Here is an 18,420-nt window from a genome sequence, read left to right on the forward strand (position 1 = left end):
CAACTCTTAGAAAAAAAGAATTTTTTCTAAAAGAATTTAGAAATAAAATACAAATTCTACAACACCAAATAGTTCAAATTAAGAATATTATGTGACAAATGATGTTGTTTTTCAAAAACAAAATGTTGGTTCACATGATGCCAGTTGCTACCACAAAAAAACACTTTGAGTTCATCATACTTATACTAATATTGATTTTGTTGTGATGACTCAGTTTCCCAACACTTGTCTTTATAGCAATTATTGCAAAAAATATTTATTTACATGACATTCTTTCTGTGATGTTATTTAGACTTCATTTGACTTGTCATATCACTTACATATTTATTCTGCTGTCGTTATTTTTCCATTAACCTAGGGTCACTAAAGCAGTGTTATTAGTGTCTAGTAAACCCAAACTGGAATGTGGACACCAGCACAGTTTGGCAGTAATCTAGTTATAAGGTGGTCATCCAAATAATCCAAGGCATACTGATACTAATTCTTAGATTAGCCTCAAAATTAACATCTCAAATATAAACTTCCAAATAGTGAATTTACAAATCTACCCCCAAATCATTGGAAAAAACTGGTAAAAAGAGATAGACAGTGATTGGGAAAAGGATGGGAAGGAAAGTTGCAGAGAGCAAAAGAATTCAGGGCAAATAAGGATGGGAAGTTTTATGTAGGATTGTTCTTAGCCTTCTCTCCAAGGCAAACAGGGTGTTGCTCTGGTGCTGAGTTGGAGGTGTGGTGAGGCATGGGATTGAGAGGTATTGTGGAAGACAGTATTTGGGGGCAAAAGAATGACGAAGACCAAACTGTTACTTGTAAAGAGGCAAATTGCTCTTCCAAGGACCTGGCAAAGAGGAGAGAGCCAGGGAAGGAGCAAAAGGACTGGGTCCGGATGGAGAAGCCAGTTCAGGGAAACCAATGGGAGCTGAGTCTGGAGGTGAAAGCCCAGACAGAGGTGCTGTCATTGTCAATGAGTACCTTGCTGCAGATGGATCTCCAGAGTAAAGAAAGGATGAGAAATGGAAACTGTATCTCTTGGAGACAAGTAGCTTCAACAAACAGAGAAGATAAAAACTTCATCAAGCCGTGACTCTTAGTGAATCTAATATACTGCCACAGAGTGTACAAGGCAACTAGGCCAAAGTAGGAGAGAATGAATAACAGAACATTTTTTTCTGTTTTTTTGCTCCTCGTTGCAGAGTTGTGGGAACATTAACCAGCCACCCACTCTCTCCCAGAAAACCAGGCCTACTCAAAATCCTTTCAATTAATTCATGCACAGTTCATTTAATAAATTGCCAAATTGTCTTATTTTTCCAGGGCATTGCTGGCACTAGGGATGTAACAGTGAAAAAGTCATGGATCCTGCCTTCCTGTGTCCTACAGAAGTCCTCCAGTCTAGTTTTGGTGCAAAAGCTGTAGAACAGTGAGTGTCAGTGGTAAGAGAGCACACTGCAAAGTTAAGTAGAATCCTGAAGACCTATTTGAGAGCCACTGAAGTTTTTTAAGCGGGAAAATAAAATGTCTGGTTTGAACAACCTTAAAAGAATACATTATAGATATGTTCAAATATGATCTTCTCAATAGCCACATAGGATGTGCTATTTTATGTTCCTACTCTAGCTCTGGAGGAAATGTTTCCAGCCACTTTCAATATTTTCCAGGAGTTTCAAATGTAATTACCCAAGGTCCATCAGTTAAGCAAGTGCATGAAGTGGACTGGCTTAATACACTAAGGAGTGGTGGCGATTCTGGTAGAGATAGGCATCTATGGGCAGGGCAGCCATTATTCGGTTCCAACCGAATATTGATATATAAGGCAACTTTGGCAGACACATTGCTTATTTTCCTTACTGCTGCTTTCTTCAAAAATATCCTCAGCCTAATAATCAGAATGATTTAATTCAGGGTTCAGGTGTGTAGTGAAATTTATAGGGAAGCACAGAAGGAACAATGATTTCAATGTTAAAAAGATATCTGAATATGAAGCTGAGAATTAATCCTGTGAAGGAGAGTAATATAAACTACCTTTCTACTTAGCCAGGCAAACACTTTCTTGTGCTTCCCTAAATAATAATGTATATGTGCATGTATGTATGTATGTATGTTTGTGTATGTGTGCTTGTGTGTGTGTGTGTGTGTGCTTGTTCATAGAGAAACTAAAATGTTAGAAGAGGATGGTAGGAAAAAAAATAGGAGAAGGCTGATAATAAGATAAGGGAATAACTACTCCTCTATATCACCTAATATATACTTACATACTTAGGATGATTTATTGGTTGTTGGATATCTGAATGCTCTTCGTGATGTCTTTATAAAAATTAATAGTAAAATTTCATTTTTGTTATAGTTCAGAATGTTAACATTTAGTATTTCCCTTGTGCCTTATAACTTACAAAAACTTTGTTGTCCAACAGGAAAAAGCAAAGTGAATTCGAATTGAAGTCAGATGTTGCAGTCTATACCTCCAGTAACAAGACTCCATTTGCATAACATAAATGGTATCTTTGGAATTTATGTACTCTGAAGGTCCTGCCTACTAATAAGTTGTATAATCTTGGCCAGAATCTTCAGCATCTGGGGTCTTTTCATATCTTATCTGTAAAGAAAAAAAAGTCTGATTCAGGTTAAGAAAAAATATTTAAAACTAGGAAAAAAGGCAAAAAGTTGGACATTATGTCCCTTTCCATTTCATGTTGGGATGGTGTTTAAGAAGTTTTGGCTATTAACTATTTGACTAGATCCCAGTTGAGACTATTGGAAATGTAGAATTTTTTTTAAAGCCACGACATAAAAGCCTATATGGAGGAACTGAGAAATCTAGTTGACTCTATTTTGATGCATCTAGCTTTTTACTGATTGAATTCTTGCATTTTACTCTAAATTGAAGCTGAAAATACTTGCAGTTATTATTTGAATTTGACTTATTTTACAGGCTTTGGCAACATTTTTCTAAGAAACGTGTAAAATAACCTGGAAAAAAAAACACACTTCCATAAAATTTAAGAAAAATCACTAAGGGCATTTGTTTTTGATAAACAATATACACAGCTGGTAGCAATGTTGGCAAGGACACTTGCCAGAGAGCTACATATTTGCCACTACAAACTGTTCTGTTCACCCTTTATCCAGTAACAGCTGGTAAAATGGCATTTAAGAACAGTTTGATTTAATCTAATGAGAAACTAGGCTGCAATGCATGATACTGCCTGCAGAAAATAATTGGACAAACATTGATTTTTTAATGCTGCTATAATAGTTACATTTTCAATAAATAGGAATTTATATGCATATTTATTTGGCAACATTCCTTTCTTCATGAAAGCTAGTGATTGATTCTTAACACACACACGCACACAGGCATGCACACATGTATACATGCAAAATACACATAAATTAACACCCAGCGTCACACATAGACTATAATGCTTTAGTGTTGTTGCCACCAGAGGGGGGAAAACCTATTTGGAATACAATTTTAGATTTTATGGCAATCTTTGAAAGGAGAATTTCCACAGGAAAAAAGCACTGGTTTGGGGAAGATCCAGCAACTATGAGAGCAGGAATCACTAATCAGAGGGGCCTAGGGACCAAATGAGAAAGCCACACTTCCTTGAGTCTCATCACAATGACTGAAGAGAAGGAGTTTCCTGACTCTTCCATATCCCGCCCTGGAAACCTTTGAAAGAGGATGCTTGCACATGCACACTCTTCTCTATTTTTCTTATATATCCTCAATTCCAAATGCTGTATACACTGGCAGAAGAAGAGCTGCCCCTGTGGTATTTCTGTCATGATTTGCTACAGAAAGCACTTGAAACCATAGAAGACCATATCTTGCCAAAATTGGTATCAGGTTTTATTGAAGCACAAGGTTTAAATATTTCATGAACACAGACTATTATATATTTTTTATTTTTTTAAAGATTGTACTTATTTATATGAGAGAGATAGACAGAGTGAGAGAGAGCATGAGCAAGGTGAGGGGCAGACAGAAAAGCAGGCTCCCCGCTGAGCAGGAAGCCTGACATGGGTCTGGATCCCATGCCAACCCAGGTGACCTGAGCCGAAGGCAGATGCTCCTCCAACTGAGCCTTTCAGGTGCCCCAAATGCAGAGTTTTGGATAATATCCAAGATACTCCATTTTTTTGAAGAACATATATATGTTCTTTGTATATATTCATATATATGTTCATTTGTAAACTTCCTTTTATTGTTCTCTAACTGCTCCATGTATTTTGAAACCTATATTTTATTTTAGGGTGTAACTTTTTTGATGATAAGCTATGATCTCTCAATGAGACTGAATCCACAATAGGTACAATTTGATAATACCTATTTATATAAAAATGGTATGGAGTAAATTTCATTTTCTTATCAGCTTGAGTGAGCATTTCTAGTAGGGAGGGAAACATCTTTGCTGAGAAAATGATTCAGTCCACTGGGAGAGAAGCAGAATCTCATGGACCTGCAGACTTTGATCCTCCTGGGTCATACTTAAGCATGAGAGACTCTAATAAAACTACTATGTATGAGACTCAAGGACCAATGCATTCTCTCCTATGACAAGGAAGGAAAAAAATTTCCTGACAGTGTAACAGGGTCCTGGACAAAGAGAAAGTAGCTGAGCCTTAAAAACTAAGCAGAAGGAGATAAATTAAAAGAAAAATTAAGAAACTCTGAATATGGTCAGAGTGTATATGGTGTCTATCAGGATAGCAAATTGACCAATTGTTCTAGAGTAGTTAGCACACACAGGAAGTAGAAGGAAATATGCTTGAGAGGAGCCAATTTACACATATGTTAAAATCCAGGCACAAATGTGATGGGTGAGAGGGAATCAATAACATTCTTTTAAAGTGGAATGTGTGAAGAAAGGGATACTAACAGGAGATTAATCTGACAGTAGTTTGAGGGATGCTTTGGGGAGGCATGTGGAGGCTAGATGGTCAAGGTGATCATTTCAGAGGCCACTGAAGGAATACAGATTTTAAGTAATTAGAATTTAGGCTCTTGATAATGGAGAGAGTACAGATAAGAGAGATGAATTTGTGCTTCCAGGCCTGGGATTAAGTGGAACTAGACTCCTCTTCTTACCCTAAAAAAACAAAAACAAAAGAAAACACTAGATATGTAAAAGAAACATAGTTGTTACATATATATATATATATATATATATATATATATATTTTTTTTTTTTATGTTAGATTACAAGTAGTACAAACCTAAGATATCTGAGAAACAGAAAGTAAAGGCAGTGTTTCTATAATTGACCTGGATTTCTAACTGGGTAATTTCTTGATTATAATCCAGAGTAATGGTTTCTAAACTAAATTGAGGAAATGGAGATTAAATTGGAGGAATCCCAAACTACTGGAATTTGCAATGCAAAGGGCTAGAGAGCAGCAAGAAAGAGACACGGAGAGACACACAAGAAGAAAGAGATCCTTGTACAGTAATTTTTAGAGCTGATTGCCATGTCTTCTCAGTGTCCTCTGGTCTGTGACAATTTTTCAGTTTTCCCTTGTTTCTCACGACCTTGACAGTCTTAGAAAGTATTTATCAGATATCCCTTAGAATGTACTTCAATCTGAGTTTGTCTGATGATTTTTTCACAATTAGACAAGTTATGTGCCATCATTTTTGAAGGAATTTTTTTGGGAGGTGTAGCAGTCCATTTTAAAGAGATTTCCATGTCTGTTCCCTTTCCAGCTCTTTAAAAGGGTTATTTCATGTTTTCTGGGTCACATAGTTTGAAATGAGGATTCTGAAGAGGTTCTCACCTATGTTGTTCTGTATATGATATGTCTTTTTTCCTATGATTTCTCCCCCATCCCACATCTGGTTCTGTTTTGCTTACCACTGGTTTCAGAAATTTGATTATGATGTAAACTGGTGTGGTTTTGTTTGCATTTTTCTTGCATGAGAATAAAAGTTTGAAAAAAAAAAGCAACTTAGACACTAATTTTTGAAATATATTCACTCCCTCCTTCTGGGCTTCTATTGCATACATGTGACTACACTTGATATTGTACTACAAGTTCCTAATAAGTTAGTAATTCTTTTCTCAATCTTTTTCCCCTCCATGCACTTCATTTTGGATAATTTATATTATGATTTCAAGTTCACTGAATTTTCTTCCAAAGTATCTAATTTTCTGTTAATCCCATACATTTATTTTGTTTCATTTTAGATGTTATTTTTTACATCTAAAAATTTTATTTAGTTTTTTAAAAGCTTCAATTTATCTCATTATCATGTTTTCCTTTAAACTTTTAGCATATTCTGATGGCTCTTTTAATGTTCTTGCATGATTATTTTATCACTCTATCATTTCTGAGTGTTTTTATTTAATGAGTTTTCTCTTAATCATGGTCTCATTTTTCTGCTTCCCCCCAAACTGTTTTTGATTGGATAATAGATATTGTGAATTTTATGTTGTTGAATACTAGATTTTGTGGTCTTCTTTCAGGGTGTTAGACTTTGTTCTACCAGCTATGTTAAGATTAGCCTGAACATTTTGAAGATGGTTTTTAAGCTTTATTAGGGTAGAATAGTTTTATTCTGGGCTATTTTAGTTCTGCTAAGACATGATCCTTCTGGGTTTCTACTGTGCCTTGGTGTTTCATAAGGACTCTATACTCTGCTTGTTGGAATTCAGACTGACAGCCTTTGAGAGAGCTCTAGAAATTACTGAGCTAGGATCACTTGTCAAAACTCCAAACTGTGCACTTAAAATAGGTAATTTTCATTGTATTTATTTGTTCCTTAGTAAGGGTGATTACATAATAAGAACAATAAACAATCCACTGCTTCTAAAAAAATCCTTAATTGAAGAGATACTTTGAAGGAAAATAACGATGAAATGTGAAAGATAAAAAAAATGATTATAGAAATTCAGAAATAGGAAATTTGGGAAAGGAAGATTGATTTGTTAAAAATAATGTGACAAATTCATAAAAATAGGCTGAGTTTTTCTGAAAAAAGTACAAAAGGTACATGTTATTACATAACCCATAAGACAAATGCCAAGATTCCCTCTAGGTTTTAGAAAATTTCAGCACAAACTCCTTTACCTATAACAATGTTGAAGGAGGATAGAAATATACAGTGGTATCCTGAAACTCTGCAAAATGTTAGTGTAACTCCTGAATTAATGAAGCAAAGTACAAAATTTAATGCTATTCTTGCTGATTTTTTTCATTTTCTAAGATTTGATCATTCACACACAGTTTATATGGAAACATTTTCAAATAAGAATGCAAAGAGGAAAATTTCCCACACTGTAGTGAAATATGCACATCAACAGTCAAACAGTTATGGTGTATAACAAAATGATGATGAATACCGTCTTTACGTATACATAAACAAACATGTCTAAACTTCTAAACTTCAGATTTCTAATCTTCACAACAAAACAGAAAAATCAGTTTATTATCCCATTTAAGAGGAAAGAAGAGTGAAGCTGTGAAAAGAGTACAAACTGAAACCAAGAGAAGTATGCACAGGTACCAGTGACCTCTTAGCCAGTCAATCCTGGAATCAAGGTTAAATCCCTTAGCCTTTTTTTTTTTTAAGATTTTATTTATTTATTCATGAGAGACATAGAGAGAGAGGCAGAGATATAGGCAGAGGGCGAAGCAGGCTCCCGTTAGGGAGCCTGATGTGGGACTTGATCCCAGGATCCCAGGATCACGACCTGAGCCAAAGGCTCAACTACTGAGCCACCCAGGTGCCCTAAACCACTTGGCCTTGATTGCCTTTCCTCAACTAGTCTGCCAGCTTAAAGGCAACTCTTTCCAGGAACTTACAACAGAAGCCTCTGGCAGAGTTAATCACTCTCACCTGTGGCCCCAAAATATTTTGAGCAGTCTTATTAGTAAACTTTTACTATTCATATGCCTAAGTCTTTTTAATAGACACAGCTCCTTAGAGGTAGGTATTAGGCTTCAGTCATTCATTACATTCACAGCAGGCAGCAGTGTCTGGTACATCTTTAGTGGACAATAAATGACGTTTTAAGTAATGAATACCAAATAATATATAAAAGTGAACACTGAGGAATGTAAGAGGCAGATTTATTTATAATATACAAAATGAAAAAAATAATATACAAAATGATATTAAAAAAGAGAGTATTAAAAACTATGAGGAAAAACTATGCATGATACCAACCATCACAGGTTCTTGAAACATACTGAAGTCAGTAAATATTTGCTGAATTAGTGGATAACAACACAGTGGTCTTTAATACTAAAGCAAATATTGCTCCATAACTCAGGAGCTGCCAAATAAGGACTTAAAACCCAGTAATTTGAAAACCACTGCATTTGGAGAGATGGACTAAAATATCAAGTTGATATCTTCGTTATCTTAACAAACCTAAAGTATCTCCTGCATTTTGACCAGATATTTAAAACAACAAGGTCACTTAGAGGCAAGATTTCTCATTTTATGCCTAAGAATGATAGAGTCCTTAGGGATTAAATTATTCATACAAGAATGCATCCTTTCTAGTTCTGCTTCCAACAATGACTGAGTAACTGATTTTGGACTAGCCCTCTCTTTGTAAGCAAATACAGAAATGGAAAGATACATAAAATAAGAGTTTTCAGGTTTGTATCACAAAATGGTTGTGAACTTTGGTTCCTGACAGAAAAATCATCCAGTTCTAAGCTAAGGGACAACTATCCAACTATAGGAAGAGAGTTGCATTCAGGGTACAGGTAGCAGTCCTGCTGAGCTCAGGAGGTAGAGATCAGAGTATGGGCCAGATGAAGCCTCCCCTGAAGATATACCTGGGGAGGAGTACTTGTGAAGATATAACTGTTCAAAGCCACAGAAGTCCAAATAGGAGTTTCCCAGGCATCGATGTCCGAGGGTTGGATTGTCTATGAGCAGGGCACTTTTCCTGAGGGTTACCAGATAGCAGCTCCTCAGACGTTGAGACTGGAATGAAGATACTAGAGGCTGAGAGTGCTAAGGTGCTGGCAGCACTGAAGCTCTAGTCTTGCCAGAGTGGAGATATAATGCTAACACCTTAGTAGTGGATCTGGCACCCAACTGAGATACCAAAGAGACTGCCTTAGAAATAAGGACCACTCTAAGGAAGACCTACACAAAAACCCACATTAACAGAGCCTAACAAATTCTACAGACAGGAAGTTTAGAGATTGAGTCCTACCGCACTGGAGAGGTTTGAGAAAAAAGTGTTAGCTTTCCCCAGATTCACACTAACAAAGTTTAAAACCAAGCTCACACAAATTCAGGATGATCAGTCAACAATGTGAACTGTTTGGAGAAATGAGAGTAAAACCTCTCTGGTAGAAGATAGCATAATGCTGGATCTGAAAAACATATTACCTGTAGCTTTCAGCATTAGATAAAAATCATTATACGTGAAGACAAAGAGCAAGAACAGGCTTGAGAATTTCAGCCTTGATTCACCCAGTCTCACTGAATGCACTCAGGAACATCCTGAAGTTGCTCCTGGTAGTTATACCCAGAAAGCGGGTAGGCTCATAACCAACATCTCTCCAAAAACTGGGAGGAACCAAGAAGGAAACAAACTCCTTAAAAGTGGCAAAAGAAGTGTCTTAAAGGAACTTAAGGATTTCACTGTGAGTCCTTGAATACTAGGGAGGTTTCCCCTTTATCTAGGAATATATGTTCTGAGCAGCCATCTTCTAGCACTTAAGTTTTTACACCTTTTCCTAATAATAAGTTAGCTGACCTCATCTAATCACATGAGTCCTTTAGAAGTAAAGAGCTTTCTTTAGCTGGTAGCAGAGGGGGAAGTCAGACAGACTGGAAACACAATGTGCATTCACTGGCTTGAAGTTGGATGAGGCTACAAGAAAGTGACTTTAGGAGCTAAGAGTGACTCCTGGTCCATAGCCAGCAAGGAAATGGGGACCTGGGTCCTACCGCAACAAGGAACTGGATTTTGCCAATAACCTGAATGGGCTGGGGACTGGTTTCTTCTCCAGACCCTCAGTTTAAGAGCTTTGTCTGGCTGATATCTTGATGTTGTCCTGGGAACACCTGAAAAAGAGAATCCAGTTGAGGCACCCAGGCTTATGATCTATAGAACTGTAATAATTAATGGGTGTTGTTTAAAGTGTTCAAGTTTGTGATACTTCGTTATAGGAGAATAGAAAACTAATACAGAGAATTCAGCAGATTTAAATGTAAAAAGATGATGATTATATTAAGCTTTATTTTTTAAATCCAGTCTTATTGAGATATAATTGACATATCACAATGTGTGAGTTTAAACTGTATGATGTGATGATTTAATATGTGTATATATTGTGAAATGATTGTCACAATAAGGTTAGTTAACACACCTTTTGAGATCCCTGTGTGGCTCAGTGGTTTAGCACCTGCCTTCAGCCCAGGGCGTGATCCTGGGGTCCTGGGATGAGTCCCACATCAGGCTCCCTGCATGGAGCCTGCTTCTCCCTCTGCCTGTGTCTATGCCTCTCTCTCTCTCTCTCTCTCTCGAATAAATAATTAAAATCTTAAGAAAAACCCCACACCTTTCACATAATTATCACTCTGTGGTGGTGGTAAGAACATTAAGATCTCTTAGTAAGTTCGAAATATACAATACATATTGTTAAGTATAGTAACCATGCTGTACCTTAGATCCCCAGAATATTAAGTTTTAATTCTATTAAAACCCCTTGGAACTTCACAATGCAAGAGAAAGGAAGTGAGAATGGAGAAAATCTCAAAGTTGCAGGTGAAACAAATATCAAAAAAACTAACCCTAGATTAACTGAGTTTACATTGAGTTGAATTAATATTTCCATCACTGCACAGAATAGGGCTTGAAATGGACATTGAATGGAGTTGAGAAAAAGAAAGAAAAAGATTCCTCACCTGATTAACTTGACAGGCCCTCTTCACATTATACCAGTAGAGTAACAGCTATTATTAACATTAATGTTCAAACAAAATATAAAATCGATACTTTTATATTAAAAGCAGATTTAAAAGTTCTTTTCAGTTGATTGTATGTGAAATGTATCACATTTTTATTTTTGGCTATTTCACTTTGGGAAATGAAGAAAAAAACCAAGAATCAATCTGTTTATAGGGACTTGTCATGATCATTTCATGGCAGAAGAGGAGTAAGAATTGTAATAGGTATATTCAGGGTTAAACATTGACTTTTGAATGTAGCTTAAAATATGTAATAATCCGTACAGTTCAGTATGACTTATCCATGTACATATTTTTATTCCCAAGTAAACCATGTCAATGAGTTCACAAAGGATTGCTATTTTAATAAGCCTTTGCTGACAGAGAGGTATCTTGAGAGAGAAGAGAGAGTGGCTTTTTGCCTCGGCTCCTAAAATCACATTGATCTAGTTGTTGGATTGGGAAGGGAGCAGAGGAGATGAAAGTGTTAGGGCCCTGTGTGGTATCTAATCAATGGCAGGCCAGGCTAGCAACAACATTGTTAGTGGCACCCCGCGGAGGGCGGGGACCATCAGTAAAGGGCAAAAGAGTAAAAACTGTAGTAGCACATCACTGAAGCTGTAACAGAGCCAAACTCTAGCCCTGAGGGATGTGAGACCTTTTATAAGTCACTATCTCCTTGTTTAGTATCAGTTTCTTCACTGGTTAAAATAAAGGGAATATACTAAATAGTCTCTAACATCCATTTCAGTTTTCACAATTCACAAGGCAGTTTTTGAGGGCCAGTTTGGCCTCTGAAGCACATTTTTGCCAGTGTAGTTTACTTCATTTACCATCTTCAAACTTCAAAATGACTATCTTCAAGTTTAAGTTTCCAATTAAGCCAACGCTAAGACCCTGAGGACACACGGTTGAACAAAACTGAATCCTGCCCCTTGGAGGCAAGTCGGCTCCATTTTTCCCTCACGGTCTCCAAAAGAATTAGAATTTATCCAACAGTATAGCTGTTGGCAGGGTTCTCAAGAAGTAGTTTGAATATAGCAAAGTGGATATTTAATAAGATGCTTAAATTCCAAGTTGTGTTATTAGCTGAGTCTTCACTTAAGATTTAAACTTCAAAATTACCCATGTTTATTTGGTACAAGGAAACAGTCTAGTCAATGGACAGCATGATTCTCTTTTCCTCTTTTACCCTCATAAGTACGTAAGTAAGAAGTACTTTTATCTTGGGAAGGCTGAACGCATAATGGATAGAGATTGTTTCTTTGCATCATTAGGTCCATTTCTGTACTGCTGTGAATCAGGAAGCAACTACACCATCAACATCCAAAGAATAGGTTATCCAGTTGAGGTCATCAGTTGCCACAGTGCAAAGTCTATTAGTGTTGTTGTTGTTGTTGTTGTTTTTTCCTATTAACAGCATTGAGCTTAATTCTACAATTATTCCATGTGAGAAACTCTCACTGAAGTCGATAGATATCTCAGAAGAAATTTGATTACAAGATTTGGTCCATTGAGTAAATGAATGAAATTTGGCTTTTATTAATTTGGAATTTCTCAATTAGGATCTCAACTTCCCAAGCAACTTATAAATATGTTTCTAATTGTGCTTATTTGTACCCAAAATGACAAGGAAAAGAGATTTTTTCCCCTCTTATGGAATGTATCTTTCTTCCTGAGCTGAAAAAAAGTTTTCTGAAATGTTAATTGGAACTAAATTCTCAGACAAGAAAAAGGAATAAAATGACATTATTTCTTCCATTTCACATTAGTAAAATATAAAACACTATACACCTGCAAAAATTGTTCTGTTTCACATGAAGCTTGTGATTATATTTTTCAAGTTTGGTTTGAAAAGCTAAGACATCTGTTTATCCAGTGCATACAGAATAACTCTCATGTCTCCTTATCTCTGAAGATTTCAAAGGCTTTCATTCTGGTTTAAATCCTTTGAAGAAGCAGTAATCAAAGACAAAAATTATCAGAGGTACATTTTTGTTTCCCAAACAATGAAAATAACAACACTCACCCTCCTTGGATTTCAGGCACTAGCATAAAACTTCAAAATTGGAGATTTGCCATTTGAATCAAAAAGTAATATGGATAAATAGGGGCAAAAAAGCCATCTAAGAGAGCATTTTCTCTATTTCACATTATTGCATAAATTTGAATTCAATATGTGAATAATTTAAAAAATACTAGGATGCACAACATCAAACGGCATATACTAGCACAATGTGACAAAATGCATCTGGCTGGCGTGTGAGCTCAGATAAAAAAATTTGTTTGAGCACTAAGTTTTTTATTTTATGTACTTTGCAAATTGAAAGATTAAAATAAGAACAGTGGGAAACCTAAGGAGGATAATAAAGTGAATTGTAGCACGCAAACAAAGCAAAACACCCATAAGAGAGCCATGTGTAGAGGACTGGAATTAACTGGGGGAGCAGCAGCCTGTCCTGCCTTTCATCAGCTTCAGAATATGCGATTGGACTTTCAGCACACGTAACTCCATGTATTAAGGAGCTGCATTATAACTCATTCTATCATCCTCTTTTCAAAGAGAATGATATAAAAATAATATCTCTTGCCTTTTTGACCCTGTTTAGTTAAGAGTAAAGATTTTGAGCTCTGACCTCCTTCTGCATTAGGAAAATTGAAAGTAAGCCTTCAGGATAGATGGCTGATGTGGGAGTTCCACCTGGGGTGGAAGTGGTACCATCTTGTATCAAAGAGAAAACAGGGGAGTTCGCATTGTCTGCCCTGAGCTCAATAAGAACAATTAGAGGATAGCTAGGTCTTTTCTGCATATTACTGCCTTCCTCAACAAAGAGGGACTGGAGTTTCATATTATATTTAAGCTGTCAAAGTGACCTCTGGATTGGAGCTAAGTTTTAGCCATTGAAGCTGCGGATAGAGACATTTCTGGAGCCCAGGGAAAGGTGAAGCATCAAAATAAGAAAGGAGTGTTGAAGACTCTCCATTGATAAGCAGGAGTAGATGAACCCAGGTCAGAGTTAGGCCTCATGGGGTTGTGAACCAGTGGTTTTGAACCTTGACTCCAAACATTTAATTACTTGGGGGACTTTCATAAATCTTAGCTTCCAGGCTGCATCTCAGACCGAAGAACTCAGAATTGCCGGAGATAGGACACAGGCATCAGTATTTTTAAAACTTGATAAAAAGCAACTAGATAAGGAGGAAAATCAACAGTCAAAGGAAAAAAGTAATTGGAGAACCATTAATGGAGGGAAATGCCACTGTAAGGCCAAGTAAGGAAAGGATTTAGCAACATGGATGTCAGTGATTGTATTAGTCAGGGTTCTCCAGAGAAACAGAAACAATAGAATAAATATACATATTATACACACACACACACACACAGATAATATTCTGTGGTATATATAATATGCAGGTATATCATATATACACACATATATAATATATAAAGTATATATGTATATGTATAATATAGTATATATTATTTATTTTGACACATATAATATATATCAATAGAAACAATAAGAGATATAATGAGAGAACTTATTTTAAGGAATTGGTCCCATAATTGTAGAAGTTGGCAAGTACAACATCTTTAGGGAGAATGACCAGCTGGAGCTGAAAGGAAAAGCCTGAGTCTGAACATGGCTTGGAGAAAATCTCTTCCTCTGGGGAGGTCAGTCTTTTTTCTCTTAAGATCCTCAACTGATTGAATGAGGCCCTCCCACATTTTGGAGAGTAATCTGTTTTACTCAGTCTACTGATTTAAATGTTAACTTCATCTAAAACATATCTTCCCAGGAACATCTAGAGTAGCATTTGACCAAGCATTTGGATACCATGGCCTAGCCAAGTTGACATGTAAAATTAATCATCCCAGTGACCTTAGCAAGAACTGTTTTGATTTATTGAGAAGTATGTGCTAAGTCATAAATATAGACCCTAAGTGAAGATGCTTACTTCAAAACACTTGGTTTCTGAATACAAATTGAAGCCAAGGACATTCAGGACATGTGCATTAAATGGCATAGGTCAGTGGTTCCCAAACTTGTTTGCACGTTAGAATCACCTTGTATTTCAATCACCTTTTGAAAATTCCAAAATCCAGGCCACCCCCTAAGACCAATTCAATCTTTGGGGCATGGGTAGTTTGTGATGCTCTCCAAATGGTTCCAATGTACAGAGAAGTTTAGGAACTACTGAATTAGGTGGGCTCTTCACATTATAGCACTCAACAAAGAACAGTTCAATAATATAGATGCCTCATTGGGATCCGTGGGTGGCGCAGTGGTTTGGTGCCTGCCTTTGGCCCAGGGCACGATCCTGGAGACCCGGGATCGAATCCCACGTCAGGCTCCAGGTGCATGGAGCCTGCTTCTCCCTCTGCCTGTGTCTCTGCCTCTCTCTCTCTCTCTCTCTCTCTCTGTGTGTGACTATCATAAATAAATAAAAAATTTAAAAAAAATATATAGATGCCTCATGATTAGATTTTATTTTTTTATTTTAATTACTTTTTGATGTGTTACCTTTACTGTAAACCAAGGATCCATTAATGTATGGATCTGTTTCTAGGCTCCCAATTCTATTTCACTTGGCTCATCTGGTTTATCTTTGCACCAATATGCATTTACTAATGGCTTGGTAATGCGTCCACTTGGCTAGGCTAAATTGTTTCCCAGAATCCCCTTTCCTGTGTGTTTTAGGCCATGTGGACCACAAGAGACATTTGGGGGTCAGATATAAAGGGTGGAATTGAAGTGTGGCAACCATATTTTTTCATATGCTTAGAAGGTCAAGACAGGATTGCCAGACACTTTCATAGCTCTGGCTCACCTTGGTGTGGGGTGGTAGCCAAGAATGCAATTTTCCTACTTCCTCTGAATTGTCTTCAGTCTTTCTGGGATCACGGGTGAGTTTGGGTCTGTGATGAAGGGTGCCAGCTTCTTCTGAAGGACTCCTACCTAATCAGGATTGGAGGCAGTGTGAACTGACACCATTTCATTCTGTCCTTCTTGGGCTTTTGCTCATGCTAATAGGTTCAGCTTTACCCCGCTCTACCTCACTTTACATTACTTGTACCCTTCCAACTATCAACCTTACAGACTTCAAGCTCTAGCATCAGATGCAGAGACAACAGCCTTACAGAGGCTTAACTAGGTCACAATTGTGTAAATTGAAATCTCTGTACCAACTACACACATGCACTCATGCACACATCTATATATCTACACCGGTATATATCTACATCTCCGTGCTTCTCTGAACCATAAGATGATCTTAATTCAGTATAGTAAATTTTCTATATTGTGCTTCAAGAATGTCTCAGCTTTTTTTGGCCTTCAAAATTTCTATATACATTTTAGAATCATTTTATCATCTTTCATACACACACATCTGCTGGAATTTTGACAGATGACATAAATCTACATATTAGTGTGGAGAGAACCAAAATCTTTCCACATTGGGTTTTCTGGACTTTGCTTCTCATACTTTAAGATATGCATACAGTCTACAAGATATTCCTGTTAACATGCAATTTCTGATTCAATAAGTCTGGGATGAAGCCCAAGATACCGATTTTCTTATAAGCTTCTAGATAATGCTGATGCTGCTGGTCAGTTGGGCATACCTTGGGTAGCAAGGGTTTAGACAGAGCATATCTCTCCATTTAATTTCTCTAATAATATTTATGGTTTCCTGTATAAAGGTCTTGCACATATATTGTTCCTAGGTGTTTGAAAGTTTATAAATTATATCTATATTTTAAATTTTTACATTCCATTTGTTGTTAATTTATAGCAATGCAATTGATTTTTTATATGACTTTGTCTTGCTAAACTCACTTATTAATTCTAGTAATTTATCTCTATAATCTTTTGGATTTTCTACAAATATAATCATCATATTAAAATGACAATTTTATGTCTTCCTCTCTACACCACTTATGTTTTATTTCTTTTTCTGGCTTGACTTTCCTGATGGAAATCTCTAGGACAGTGTTGAATATCACTGAGTGGTGATAGCAGGCATTTTTATTTTGTCCCCAGCATCCCAATTTCAAAGGGAAGACTTATAATATTTGAGTATTAGTGTGGTGTCTCTAGGATCTTTGTATGTATATTTTATCAGACTAAGAAAAATCTCCCTTGATTCTTAAGAATTTTTGACATAAACGATTGCTTAATTTCATCAGTGTATTCTGCATTTATCAGGATGATCTAATTATTTTCTTCCTTATTCTGTTCATGTGATGATATTTATCGATTGAGTTTTGAATGTTAAATCAACACCACATTCCAGGAATGAACTCAGCTTAGTCATGACACATTACCCTTTCTATACATTGTTTAGCACCTTTGCTTGTTCGTTATTGTGATTTTCCTGTAATTCTCCCTACTCATATTGTCCTCAGGTTTTGTGATCAAGATTGTTCTAGCCTCATATAAAATTGAGGAATGCCTACTCTGCAGACTTATTTTCTATTCTATGGAAAATGTTTTGTATAATTGTTTCTTTATTAAATATTTTGTAGAATTCAAAATGAAGCCATCTGGGCCTATAATTTTCTTGGGACAAGATGTTTATATACAGATTTGACAGTTCATATATTTAATATATTTTTGCTGCTCTTGGTACATTGTGTTTTTCAAGAATTTCCACCGTATTTTCAATTTTGTTAACATAAAGTTGTTCATATTTATTTTTCTTTTATTCCTTATTTTATTGCCCCTTATAACCTTTTATTCATTTCTGATACACACATTTAAAGCTGTCAGCGTTCCTCTAAACTTTAGCTGCATCATCCAAGATTTGATGCATTGTTTGCATTTTCTAATTTACGTTGTGATTTCCTTCTTGAATTCATAGAATTTGCTATAAGAATATTTATACATGTGAGATATTCTAGTTACTTTTTGTTAAAAATAGATTTGTGAATTAAATCTACTATAGTCAGAGTACAAATTGGATATTTGCTGCGATTTGCTTTACTGCCAGAGTCTGATTAATTTTTTAAAATGTTCCATATGCCTGGAAAGAACGTATTATCTGCAGATGTTGGGATGCAAGGTTCTGTAGGTATACATTCAGTGAGGTTTACTAACCCCATTGTTTAAACTTTCCAGACCCTTACTGATATGCGCCTGCTTGTTAAGTCAGTTACTGAGAGAACTTTGTTAAAAATCTCTCAAAATTCTGGCCTTTCTATTTATTGTATTCTATTAATTTGGTTTTGAGTCTGTTACTAGATTTGTAAAAAATATCTCCCTAGTGATTTGCGTATTTCTTCATTACACAGTGCCTCTTTCTATCATTATCAATTTTTAAATTAATACTAATATATTTATAATAGTCATAAATATTGTCTGATCTTAACATGGCTATTCCAGCTTTCATCTGAATTACACATTATATATTTTTCTACCTTTTTACTCAAACTCTTTGTTCCTTTATTTCTGTTGTGTTTCTGTAAGTAGTACTTAGTTGGGTTTTATTTT

General features: G+C 36.1%; 1 long non-coding RNA gene across 1 annotated transcript in view; it reads right to left on the reverse strand.

Moving 5' to 3' along the window:
- Positions 1 to 209: 209 nt before the first annotated feature.
- Positions 210 to 18,420, reverse strand: part of LOC118351934 (uncharacterized) — a 56,864-nt gene continuing 38,653 nt past the window's right edge. Inside the window, exon 3 of the long non-coding RNA XR_004808181.2 lies at positions 210 to 2,593. This is a non-coding gene — a long non-coding RNA (uncharacterized LOC118351934). The remainder of the gene's footprint in view (positions 2,594 to 18,420) is intronic.

This window comes from Canis lupus, chromosome 22 (genome assembly GCF_003254725.2).
Source record: "Canis lupus dingo isolate Sandy chromosome 22, ASM325472v2, whole genome shotgun sequence".
NCBI classification, from domain to species: Eukaryota; Metazoa; Chordata; class Mammalia; order Carnivora; family Canidae; genus Canis; species Canis lupus.